This window comes from Tamandua tetradactyla, chromosome 2 (genome assembly GCF_023851605.1).
Source record: "Tamandua tetradactyla isolate mTamTet1 chromosome 2, mTamTet1.pri, whole genome shotgun sequence".
Classification (NCBI taxonomy): domain Eukaryota; kingdom Metazoa; phylum Chordata; class Mammalia; order Pilosa; family Myrmecophagidae; genus Tamandua; species Tamandua tetradactyla.
This window is the reverse complement of record NC_135328.1, coordinates 163,022,191-163,034,902: the sequence shown is the minus strand read 5'-3', so window position 1 is coordinate 163,034,902 and position 12,712 is coordinate 163,022,191. Positions and strand designations below refer to the sequence as shown.

Below are 12,712 nucleotides of genomic sequence, written 5' to 3'. Positions count from 1 at the left end.
ATGAGTCAGACATTGATAGTACCAAGAGAGCCTGCAGGAGGGCAGTTCACTCAGTGGGTGCATCCTGATCAGGGGCTCAGATCACATTCCCAAACTAAAAAATTATGGCTTCTCACTCAATAGGCCAGATTTTCTTGTGGGGCATGCAAGACCCTCTATTTCTCCCTCTCTGGTTTTTATCTTCACTCTGTATGTTGCACTTTGAGCCCAAGAAACACGATGGAACCCCTCACCTCTCTGCCCTTGTTCATGCAGTGGACCATGCTTTGTCTAGCTCCTTTCGTACTCTACAACATCTCCCTCTAACCTGTGTCCCTAAGCCTGCTGAAACCCCACACTTTCTGGGAGACCGAGCTACTGGGAACCTCTTATTGAGTAGGAGGCCCTGCTCTGTGCTCTCACAAAAATGTTTCATAGTATATGTTTTTTTTCCCCATGACTACCTCCTTAGTAGAGTATGAATTTTCCTTGAGGGCAAGAAATATGACTTAGTCTTTTCAGTATTCTAAACATTTAACAAAAGCTCCTGACACTTAATAGGGGTTCAATAATGGATATTGAATGAAAACTAAGTGAATGAAATATTTACAAAAAAACCTAATAGTCTGTGAAAAAGCTAATGATGTATTTTTAAGTAGAAAAAAGGCAGGTTGTATAATTGAATACACAATTGCCAGGCAATAAAATGCCTAGAGGAAGGGCTAGAAAGAAATAGGTTTAAATGTTAACATTCATTTTCCCAAAGTTGCCAAGTTGCTGGTGAGTTATTTTTATCTTTATAATTTTCTAAACTTTAAAAAATGTTGATAATAAACATGTACCATTGTGTAATCAAAAAAATGCAAGGAATTTTAAACAGCTCTTATGGCTCTTGTTCTTACAGTTGGCATTCACTACTTTATGTGACATTAATATCCTAATCTGGCTTTGGAAGGAGCCAGCCCTTCCCCCTTGTTCCCAACCAATGTGCTTTGGGTCAAGCTGAGTCCAGTCAAGGCCACAAGAGTCCAGGATATGACTTGGTTGCAGTCAATAGATGCAAGCTTGGCCACAGAGATTGGTCAAATCAGGACTGATGAGATTCAGTTCTGAGAATTTACTTGAGCTTTTGAGGAAGTAGATGCTCCCTCTTCTGCTGGACTGAGTGCTGGAACCATGTGAGTATGAAGCTGCCAGGGTAGCTGCCACCATCTAGATTGAGAAAGATATTAACCGAGAGGAAGAAAAGCCAAGAGACGGAGCCTGAGATCCGTGCTGGGGTTCTGAATTAAGCCAAAATTGATGTCTATTCTGTCTCCCTGTGTACTTTTCCACCCTTATTTTCTGCTTAAATATAATTTATGTACTATTTAATATCAACAAAAGATTATGAATAATAATGAATGACTATCCATGTGCTTACTACCAGCCACCATTGTCTTACAATTGTACCTATTGTGTGCTCTTCTCCTTCCTGCCTTCCCCTCTAACAGCAATCACCATCTTAAATGTTGTTTTAAGCAATCTTTTTCTTTGTAAAAAAAAAAAAAATTGCCACATATGCACATATCCCTAAATAATACATTGTTTAGATTTGCTTGTTTTGGTGCTTTATAAAAATGGTATCACACCATATGTGGTCTCCTGAGAATTGTTATTTTTTTTCACCCCACATTATTTTCTAAGATTCATTTTTGTTGTTGTAGGTAGCTGTAGTTCATTTCTTTCCAGTACTCTAATAATTTTCATCTCTCTTTATAAAGAACTATTAAAGTTCTTTATAAACATGCAAACAAATATGCCAGCATCCTCCAAGGAGAAGGAAGGAAAAATATACTATTTTGTGAGAACTGTTTTTAAATCTCAGACACTGTGATAGTCAATTTGTGTACATTGTCGGTTAAATCCTCAGAACAAGTCTATGAAGTGTATACGAGTATCTCCACTTCACAGAGGAGCATTATCGTGCTCTCCCCAAGGTCATCAAGTCACTCAAGTGCAGGAATGGAATGTCAACCCTGTTCTGTTCATCCTCTTCCTAATTCACTGCCAGATGGCTTGCCTCATGCCCTTGCAAAAGAGCTCTCTTAGGAAACCTAATATTGCAACAGGAAAATCAAATTAAAGTATTTCCCTCAGAGGTTAAAAGAAAAGATTCTAGGGCCAGTCTAGGCTCAAATCTTGGCCCGGTCATTCCTTATCTGATGTTCAATGCCTCAGTTTCTTCATCTGTAAATTAGGGATTATAATAGTAGCTAACTCTTTGGACTGTTTTGGGGTTAAATGAGTTAATGTAATAAAGCGCATACACCAGGCCCTGGCACGCCATAGTCAGCTACTTTCCCATATCCATGATCTAGTTTCCCTACCCAAACCATCACACCTTATATTTCAACATTTCTCCATCTTTCATTATGGAAAGTACCTTCTGAAGGTGTCCCTGAGTTCTCATTTTCCTCTAAGCCCTCCTGACAATGCCCAGGAGTGACATTTCTGAAATGTAAAATTGATTATGTCCTACTACCCTGCTTAACGCCTCTCAGGCCTCTCCATTAGGCACCAAATAAGGTCCTTCAATTGGCATAATCATGATATATGGCAAATCCTTGATCTTATGGTTTTCAGAGCACCTGATGTGTTTCATGCTTCCTTGCTTTAGCACATGCTATTCCCTTGGCCTTTAATGTTCCATCCAACTGGCAAGCTTCTACATTGCAAAACTCAGCTCAGACACTACCTCCCCTCCTAATTTCAACTCAGAATGTAATCCTCTCTCCTTTAAACCATGAGCACCTTGAACAGACTTGACCTGTTGACAAACCTCACTGCACTACCGTTGTTTCCCATTTTGTTCTCCCCCTGTGTATTTTCACTTCTCTGAAGACAAGTCCGGTGCTTTGTTCACTTCTGATCTGCTTCTTCTAATCCTAGTACATAACCAGCACCTTGTGAAACTCAAGGTTTGTTGAACTGACTGCAGACTAAATTCTCAGATGGCTTTGGTTAAGGAACCAACAAACAGAGAGATATGAAATTATGCTACTCTGATCAGGAGAGAGATTGCAATTCCCATGCAGTCTGGGGAACTGGCATATTAGCACATAATTTATTACATCTTGGTAAAAGTTCATTTTTATAGGCAGAGCATCTATTTTAATGCTTACATATATAACCACAGTTTTCAATCTGCTCCTTTCCCTAAAGAGAAAATCATGGAAGGAATCAAGGAAGGATGGAGTATGGGGGAAAGATAAGTTCTCTATGTTATTCCCCTAAAACATCTGGGAGAAAGAGGAGCCTGAGTCATAAAAAAAAAAATACACAATCATGTAAAATTAAATTAGTACAATGGACAAGTTTGCTAAAATTCTTTTCCTTGCCTATGTTATTCAAATTACCAGTTATATCAATGTATTGTTACTAAATTATCCAGTTGTTTCAGTTCTGTGCATCTTCCCCATTGTAAAACTCTTTACAGAAAAGTTGCAATGTAATGAAAGGAGCAATAACCTTGGTGCCAGATGGTTTTTAGGTTTAAATTCTGAATCTTATAATTCCTGGCTGGAGAGCTTTGGGAAAGTGGCTTCATAGAGTATTATTTCCTCATTTGGTAGGTGGACAGCAGCAGCTAACTCATAGGCAATTGAGATGGCTTAATGAAAAAATGCCCATAATGCAGTTAGCCCAGCACCTGCCATTAGGCAGATGTCAATAAAGGTTAGCTTGTCATATCATTCTTTCCCTTGCTAAAGTGGGGACACTAGCAAAGGTGGGAGAAGGAGGAGCTTTTGAACCAACCCATCACAGGTATATACCACAACTCAGCAATGAATTGGTCTGTCAGAATGTCAAAAATGGTTTTAAAGGATGATTTTACTGCAAAAGTTTTAAGAGGGGGGAGATTTAAGCTGGTATTTGAAATATGATGAATTTTGGTTTCACAGAGGGCAAAAGAAGGCCATTCCAGTTAGAAGACACATCTTGAATGTGCTAATCCACTCTCAGTATCTCATTCATCCCTTCCTTATTTTACTAATAGCACCCTCCACCCCCATCCCACCAGGTTTAGCTGGACATTTGACTGGACAGTGAGAAACTATAGTTCCAAGACTCTTTTGCCACTAGATGATCATGTGAATGAGTTCTGGATAATAGGATATGGGAAGTGTTATTGTGGGCTATTTCTAGAATAAGCTACTTGTTCTGCAGGTTCTACTTGTTCCTTCCCCCTTCTTGAGTGTTCACATGGTGGCATGGAGGAAGAGAGCATCCTTTATTATGCAGACAATGGGGGATGGTGAAGCAATAAGACAAAATTGGTTTCCTGGGTGACCTTGTTGAGCAAAGTCACCTTATCCATGCAGACTCCCCAACAGCCCCAATTTTACACGAGAGACAAATAAAGTGCTCTTCTTGTTAAGTCACTGTTATTTGATCTCTATTATTACAACAAGCAAATATCCTACCTAACCATACCCAGGACATATGTGAAGGTAGAAAAGAACATGATATGTGGGGATATAAAGGAGACTGTTCTGAGTGAAGAAGAGAGTGTGAGTAATTGGTAAAGGCAAAGAGAAGACAGATGAATTCTGTCTGGGGCTGGGGCCCAGAAGAAGTTGGGGCTTCTGAGTTGAGGGTATGATAAAAGTTTCCCACCCGACCCCCATGACTCCCCCCAAAATGGAATAAAATTAAGATAACCTAGGAGAAAAATCCAAGATGCTTTCCTCTCATTCTAATTTAGCTCAGCTTCAGCTCAACTCATTGGGCAAAGATGGCCACAGAGGACAAGGAGCCCAACCACCTCCCAAATGAGTGAGGCTCCTCCACAACATCCCACTAAGGACTAATCAGTTTTTAATAACTGACCAACTGCACAGATGGGAGGTGAATAGAGTCAGCTTATTATATTCTAAGGAGTGTGCTGAAAGCTCTAACTTGCACTGACCACAATCACTTTTCCCCATCATTCTAGCTTTTCCTCCTGTGGCCACATAGAACATGTATAATCCTTACTTCAAATGACAGAGTCCCATGGAGTCTCAGCTTCTGGGGGCTAACAACTCTTTCATCCATTCCTTTTTAATATGTATTTCTATTTATTTCTGTGTATTTGCCAAATTCCATCAAGTCTGCACAACTATGTATGGCACATTTTTCTTGCTGGGCATAGTTTCCTTATCTGAAAAATGAAAAAGTTTGACTTTTCTAATCATAGGTCCTCAAATCAAATATTTGCAGAAGCCATGAATGTATCAAGTGCCAGATATTAGACAACAGGGAATGATGGTGACTGTGATGAATTAGTAAGTACATTATCAAGCTAAGGATGTTAATGGTAAAATTTGAAACCTGTGTGTACTGTTTGTTTGGTTTGGGTTTGGTTTTAATGCTGCAGCAGCCATGCAAAGTACATCTGGAGGTTGGACAAAGACAAGTTTGTGACTTCTGGTTTGAATGATCCTAATGGCTCTTCTAGCTGGAAAACACCATATTTCTTTTAAACTGTCCCATTTTACAGACTGGACTCTAATTAGTCCTGACTTTGGAGCCAAAGGGAGCTGCTGTACCTTTGCAGTGTGTATTCTTTGTTTGTCCCTCCAGATTTCCTCTCCATCCTTCACCTTGCTCTGGGCCCTGGGAATCTGTTAAGGACTGCACTATGCTGGACTCTGACTTTAGACTTCTAATTGGGACTGGCCAACAAGAGTCACTGTATGAAATAGGCAAGTGGAAGGAGAGAGAAACTGTTGTACTTATTTTCCCAGCTGCTTCCTTGTTGGTCTTCTAGTTGACAATGGTTGGGTTCCTATACTGACAGCCATAGCTTCTGTCTGCTGGTCCTCCCCTCCATGTCTTAGTGGGTTCTGATAACAACCACCTTTCCCCTTTCCCCTTCAGGTCAAGTGATAGAAATGGCTTCCCAATGGTGGTAACCCATAGGTAATTCACCATCCCTTTCTGGTTTTACTTAACCTTTTCCACACACCTCCAAATAGTTCCTTCTCTCAGCTTCCTCAGACGTTTGCGTTTGCCACCTCTTCTCTGCCAGGACCCTGACTAATTCATTGTCAATCTTCTTCCTGATTGAAGGCAAGTGGGAGGAGGAGTCCATGCTGAAAGCTTCAGATGTACGCATCTTCAAAACCCAGTTTATAATGAGCACAATTAGATCCTGTAGTCATCTACTTTTCTGTCCATTCAGCACCCTCCCTCCCTTCCAGGAATAATCAGAAAACAGCTCACTTCTTGATCCAAAGTATGTAGAAACACCAATCATAAAACTGCTTGTTCTGGGCATGGAACGGTCATGTGCTCCAAGTGATGATAAATTCTCCTTAAAATGGAATTAGGAGAAGACAGTCCAACCTTTTCAGTAGTGATGATGGGACATGACAGACCTAAGAGCTACAGTGGCCATGTCTCAGCCTCAAAGAGGAAGTTGGCTCTGATAGGAGATCAGCGAAGCTGAGTCATAGGAAGTAGAGAGTATATAGGGTGCAAGGTCAGTTTTGTTTGAAGACCAGGTTCCTCTCATCTTCAAAGGCCAGCCATACATCAACCTTCCTATGGTTTGATTTTTTTGTCCAGATTCTTTTGAAGTTAGTTCCTATCCCAATTATTGCTTCCCTAGTGGAGACGAAGTTCAGAATTTGTCTGATTCTAAATAACCAGGGATACATCTTCTTAGAGAGGAACACGGCTCTTAATGATGAAATATCTGCTGGATCCTCATTTTGGGTAGTGCTTTGTTTGTGGTTTATAAAATGCTTTTACATCTATTATCTCATTTTATCCTTGCAAGTCTTGGGTGATAGGGAAGGTATCTCTTATTAGCTAACATGAAACCACAGGCTCAGAGAGACAAAGATCACAAAGATAAAGCTACTTTCAGCTTTGGCCTTGATTTGCTGGGACCATGGCAAGCCTTCCCCTAGAGAGGCACAGGACTGTGTTTATATATTTTGTTCCTGGATAGACCTTGGCTCAAATTCATACCTCATCCTACCACTGTCATCTCTATGTTTGAAGATAATCTTCATGATTTCTACCTTGAGAAATCCAATCTTCTCTATTTCCACCTCCCAGTTTGAACTCTAGAAGCTCAGTGTTCCAAATTTCAGAAATTGATATGCTGTTTACCCTGTGACTGGTCTCCTTCCTCTTGATTTAGCTGTCACTCATGCTTCACCGCAGCCATCTCTCTAATGAACTGTTTCTATAAGCAGCCACAGTGCTTGACATAATCTTGATTTCATCTCCAATAGGTCAGGTAGCTGAAGTGAATCAAGGTTTACAGTTATGTGCCGGAGTCTAGTGGTCTTTCCACTGTGCCCCACTCACCATCAATGAAGACTGAAACCAGGAGCAGAGAAAGGCCTTATATTCAAAAACTGATTCACTTAGATTTTGCTTAATAATGGTGCCTTTATGTATACATATCCTGCATTTGACGACCTTGAAGGTGGAGTGGCATTTTTCTAAACTCTCACATTCAGTCATGATGTGCAGACTCATAAAGAAAAGTATAGAAGTTGGGACAATAGTACATTCTTGACAAATGAAACAAAAGACTAAAATAGAGGCTACAACCCAAATTAGCACCAAAGAAAGTCTCACTAATGAAGAAATTATCCCATTTCAAATTACACACTGCTACTCTAAAAGCTCTGTTAAAGTTCAAGGTGTTGGATTAACGAAACCAAAGCCCGGAAGAAAAAAAAAAGATAAACAAATGCATCTCAAGGGGAAGAGGAAAGAATACGAATAGCTATAAAGTTCCTATGATTACCAGTCTTTATCAATTATATAAATCCTTTCTAAAAATGCAAGAATGCTGGCCAAAATGGAAACATTAAGAAGTTCAAGGCACTTGAACATTACTGCAGAGCCAGTGTCTAGAATAGGATTACAAAATGAGTAATCTTCCAAGGGTGAATATACTAGTATTGATCAGGAATGGAATCTGTTGTGTTGCAGGAAGGGGATATACCAGTTTTGATTAGCACAAATAAAATATGCTGTCAGAGAAAAATTTTATAGATCACCATAGGACTAATTACAGAGGTATCAGCAAGTCAAAGGAACCCTAAAGAATCAGGCAGTAACTCAGAGCTGATAACACTGGAAGTTACCTCCCTTAGGGTGAAAGGGAGGACGTGGGCAAGAGCCATTATCAGAACCCTGAATGAGATGGAGTCCTTAGAATAGCCTCCTTGAAAGTACTAGTGACATTTAGGAAACAGCCATTCAAAGTAACCTCACAGGGAGGGAACAGAAAAAAATAGCCTGCCCTTATTCTCCTTTTCTTCCTCATAGAGAAGTCTTAAGGCACAGAAGTTCATTGATGTCCTCCTGGAGTGGAAAAGGAACAGAGCAGCAAAGAGTGGAGAGGGGACATCACTAAGTAAACAGAAGACATCCAGCATACCAAGACATGTAGAAAACCCCACAAGATGAGGAGAAAAAGACCACAGCTTGTTTACATTCATGTAAACATAAGAATGAGATAAACCTTATTCAGATGAACTTTAAGAGGAGATAATGATAGTTGTACTATTCTAAGTTGGCTTCTCCTTATGCTAATGTATGGTATGCAAAATCCACATGCAAATGAGCTTAATATTATAATAAAAGTAGAACAACATGTGATTTATTTGGTAATATCTTTGGGGGAGGTCTGGGAAAATTTGGGAAGATTGATGCAATAAATGTGGAGAAAAGCTTGTTATTAAAAGGAGCAAACTGAATTTGCTACCTCAGAAACAAGGTCCAAAAGATTGTTTCTTTGCAGACTTGGTCGTGGTCAGTGCAGACAAAATTAAATGTGGATCTAGTGGATAAAAAGGGACTGGAATTAAAAAGACAGTGGAATGCTAAATCATAAAGACTGTTAGATTCTAAATAGAGGAGTATATGACTTGACTTACATTTTAACAGAATTTCCCAAAGAATTATGTGGAAAAGAGATTGTGTGGGAACATGAGTGACTGTAGGAAAATCAGTTAAGAAGCTATTACAATATCCAAGATGATGGTAGTGGAAGTGGAAGTGGTGAGAAGTGACCAAATTTTGAAGACTTTTTGTAAGTCATGCCAATAGGATTAGATGAATGATTGAATATTAGATGTGAACGAAGGGGAGAAGTCAGACGAGACGCCACGGTTTTCAGCCTAAGCAACGGGAAAAGGATAAAGTTGTTGTTTGCGAAGATGGGCAATTCTGTAGGTAGAGCAGAATTTTATTTGGGAAGAGAGGAGGAAGTAGGAGTTTTGTTTTTAACATACTGACTTTGAGATATGCATTGGACATCCAAGCGAAAAGTTAAGTAGGTGGCTCAGTGTAGAAGTCTAGACAGGAGATATAAATTTGGTTATTATTACCACGCAGATAATACTTAAACTGACTAGACAGGATGGGGCCACCAAGGGATTAAATATAGACAGGGTAAAGTAGAGTCCTCTTACACTCCAGAGATAAGAGTTTGGGAGATGAGAAAGAACCACGGAAGGAAAACAGAAAAGGAGTGGTCAATGGAGTAAAAAGAAAAACATCTGGTGACACTAATGCATGGGCAGAAACCAGAAAGGGAGAAAAGTAGGTGAGGCAATGATTTCCAAATACAAATAAGAATTAAGATCTTTAAGCGTTGGACCCAACAATCATAAAACAAGAGTTCTAAGGAATTTGTTTGAAAACATGTTCACAGTTGTGTTTATTAGAAGGGTATTTGAATACAAAGAATGAAACTCTGTTGTGACAATGACTATGGGTTGTAACTTACTCTTGTTCCCATGTGTTGTGATTTATTTTTAATCATCTTAATCTAGTTGTGATACTCTGGGTAAGTTGGTGGATAAAGCATTCATTTATTCTTTCAGTCTACAAGTATTGGTTTATGATATGCCAGGTGCTGTAATGTAAATGTTGGGATACAGGAGTGAACAGAGCAGACAGAAATCCCTCTCCTTCAAGGAGCTTTCTCTCTAGCAATCTATGTGCAGAAGTGGATGGGGAACACGGTGCAAATCTTTAGCTCTTCCACTTAACAACTGTGTGACCTTGAGCAAGTTACTTCCATTTCTCCCCCTTCCAGTGCCACATCCAGCCAACAGGATTAGGAGTACCTGTCTTTGTGCTAGCTCTTTGGAGGGTGATGATGCTCATGGCACATAACAGTTAGAAGAAGGCACTGTACTGGTGTGGTTAACACTTGGCTATGGACCAGTCCCTCTCACTCTAAAGCGGTCTGTGTGTTCTGACTGTTACTGACGTCTCTGAGCCCCACTTCAATTGACAAATGGGGAAATGGTTGGTATCTATGGCATAGAGCCATTGCAAGGATCAAATATGGTGAAGCATGGGTCTGAATATTCTAAGAACTCAATTAATGAGAGCTATTAGTATTATCATAAATGCTTGCAGGATACAGCAATGCATAAAATGATAATGGAAGCAGAGGCCTGTGTAAAATATAAAGTGCTTAACAAAATCCAATATTCTCATTTCTACAGGACGTTGAAGTTTACAGGACATTTTCATATCCTCACAATAATCCACTTTGATGGAGAGCATTATTCCCATTTTACAGATGAAAACATTGGGGCCCAGAGAAGGATTTGAAACAGTAGGCAAGGGATTAGAGTGGCTACAGTCCTCTCAGGTATCATGTGGACAGTGCTATTTTTTTTTTTTGTCATCCTGTAGCTCTTAAACCCACACACTGTACATGCCACAGATACAGTCAATCCTAACAAGAAGCTGTCCAAAGGAATTCAGAGCATCTTTGCAGTCCTTGCTGAATAATTAAAATCCTCAGCACACGCAGGCTTGGATTGGTTTCCTAAATGCCTTCACACTTTGGGGGGTGGGGAGCTTGGCTCTTTAGGGACCTTTCTGTTTCTTTTCAAAACCAAGCAATGGACTTGAAAATCTAAATCCAAAAAGCTAACAAAGACCTTATTAATTGTGGCTTCTTTATAAACAGTTTTTTTTTTCACTCTTCCCCCCTCCCCCTCTCTCTAGGCAACCCTTGCATAAAAATATCCATTTGCCAACTGTTCACCAACTGTTCCTCCTCCCGCTGGCATACCCTGTACCGCATTCTAAGATGCCAGGGCACATTTCTGCTGCAGCCTTCGACGCTGCCTGGGCTTGCTGCCATCAGGTCCTACTACAGGGGAGGCATGTGGGAGAGGAAGGAGAAGTAGGGTCTCTGGCAGAGGAAGCTGGGCTGTGTGGGGATTAGGGTCAGGATGGGGAAGGCAGGGAGCACGTCACGGGCTTTGGAGTAAAAAAGATCTAGGTTTTAATTCAGCTCTGCCACTTTCTTGCTGTCTGTTATCAAATCATTTTACAAATTACTCTTCAGAGCCCAAGTTTTCTCTCCTTTCAAAGGCAGGTAATAACCACTCCTAAGAATGTTTATGAAGATGACATAAGCTTGTATATGTGACACAGTGCTAGGCACAGCATATCAGCTCAATCAGTGGGAATGTCCTTTACCTCCCTTCAACTCCTGAGGAGCTCACAGTCCAGAAAGAGAGAAAAGCAAACCTGCTAAAAGGAAAACCGAGGCAAGTGTTAAATGCTAGGAAACAGAATAATGTAAAAGGTGATGCAGGACAATATTTGATGAATTACTCAAAAAGAGGAAATGACTCTAAATGCCAGATTTCAGAGAAGGGAAAGATCACTGGAGGTTGAAGAGGTCCTAACTCTGGTTATAGTCCTGTACTGCCACTCAATATCCTTCACTTACCCCACAAACATCCCCAGGTGCTAACTATGGGCTAGGACCAGGCTATGGGGACACAAGATGAATAAGACACCAGTCTTGACCTGAAGGAATTCACAGAAGAGCCAGAGAACCAGACACACAAACAGGTAGCAACAGGCAAGAGGGACAGAATCACACAGTTGTTAGAACAAGTCTAGGGGAGACTGGGGACCAAAACCAGGCTCAGCTAGTTACTGACACTCTGGCCTTGGCAAGTGGCTAACATCACTATGCTTTGTTTTCCTCATTTGAAAAAAGATAATAATCAGTTCTTCAGGCTGCTGTAAAGATTAAATGACATCATGCCTGTAAATGCACAGCCTAGTACTGATAGATAAGAGTTCATTCAATGTTCACTTTTGTCATTTAAGGTAAAAACATGTTAATACATATCTTTATATATCTTAATTATGATACATATATGTATATATATAAGTTGTACAGTGAATATTTATTTAATAGTTTTGGAAAGCTATTTACTTAAAGTACTTTGGAAAGCCGTTAACCTCTAAAGTCCTCCTCTGAAATTAACAATCACATCAGACTCCTTCCTGTGATATATCAGGCTCTCCCTGATCTTGCTTCCCCACTTGCAGCCTCATCTCTGGCCACCTGAATTCCCCACCCTCCCTGCCATGCTGAACCACAGTAAGCAGGAGCAGTCCCAAGGGTTACTTCCTAACACCTTTGCAAACCTCCAGATTCATAAGGGCTAATAGGATACCAGGTTTATCAAAAGTCCATAAAGAATTGGTGCCAGAACCCAGAGTCTTTCCCTGATGGTCAATAGATGAGCAAGAGGGTTTGTTACTTAATGCCAAGTTCATAAGATCAGGAAACCAAGTGGGCTTAAATTTTAAGTCAAACAGTGATGAACTCAGCCTGTCCTGGCCATCTGAAACCCTGATTCTGCAACCGGTTAAAAGACTGGATTCAGAAGTCAAATGATCT

The 12,712-nt window shown here is 40.2% G+C and overlaps 2 long non-coding RNA genes across 2 annotated transcripts in view; one reads left to right on the top strand and one right to left on the bottom strand.

The window, feature by feature from the left end:
* The window catches only part of LOC143662946 (uncharacterized), a 504,552-nt gene that overhangs the window by 293,020 nt on the left and 198,820 nt on the right, over positions 1 to 12,712 (bottom strand). The window lies entirely within an intron of this gene.
* On the top strand, positions 4,342 to 8,634 carry LOC143662935 (uncharacterized). The gene is made up of 3 exons (XR_013165675.1): positions 4,342 to 4,532; positions 5,201 to 5,288; positions 8,302 to 8,634. It is a non-coding gene; the product is annotated as an uncharacterized LOC143662935 (long non-coding RNA).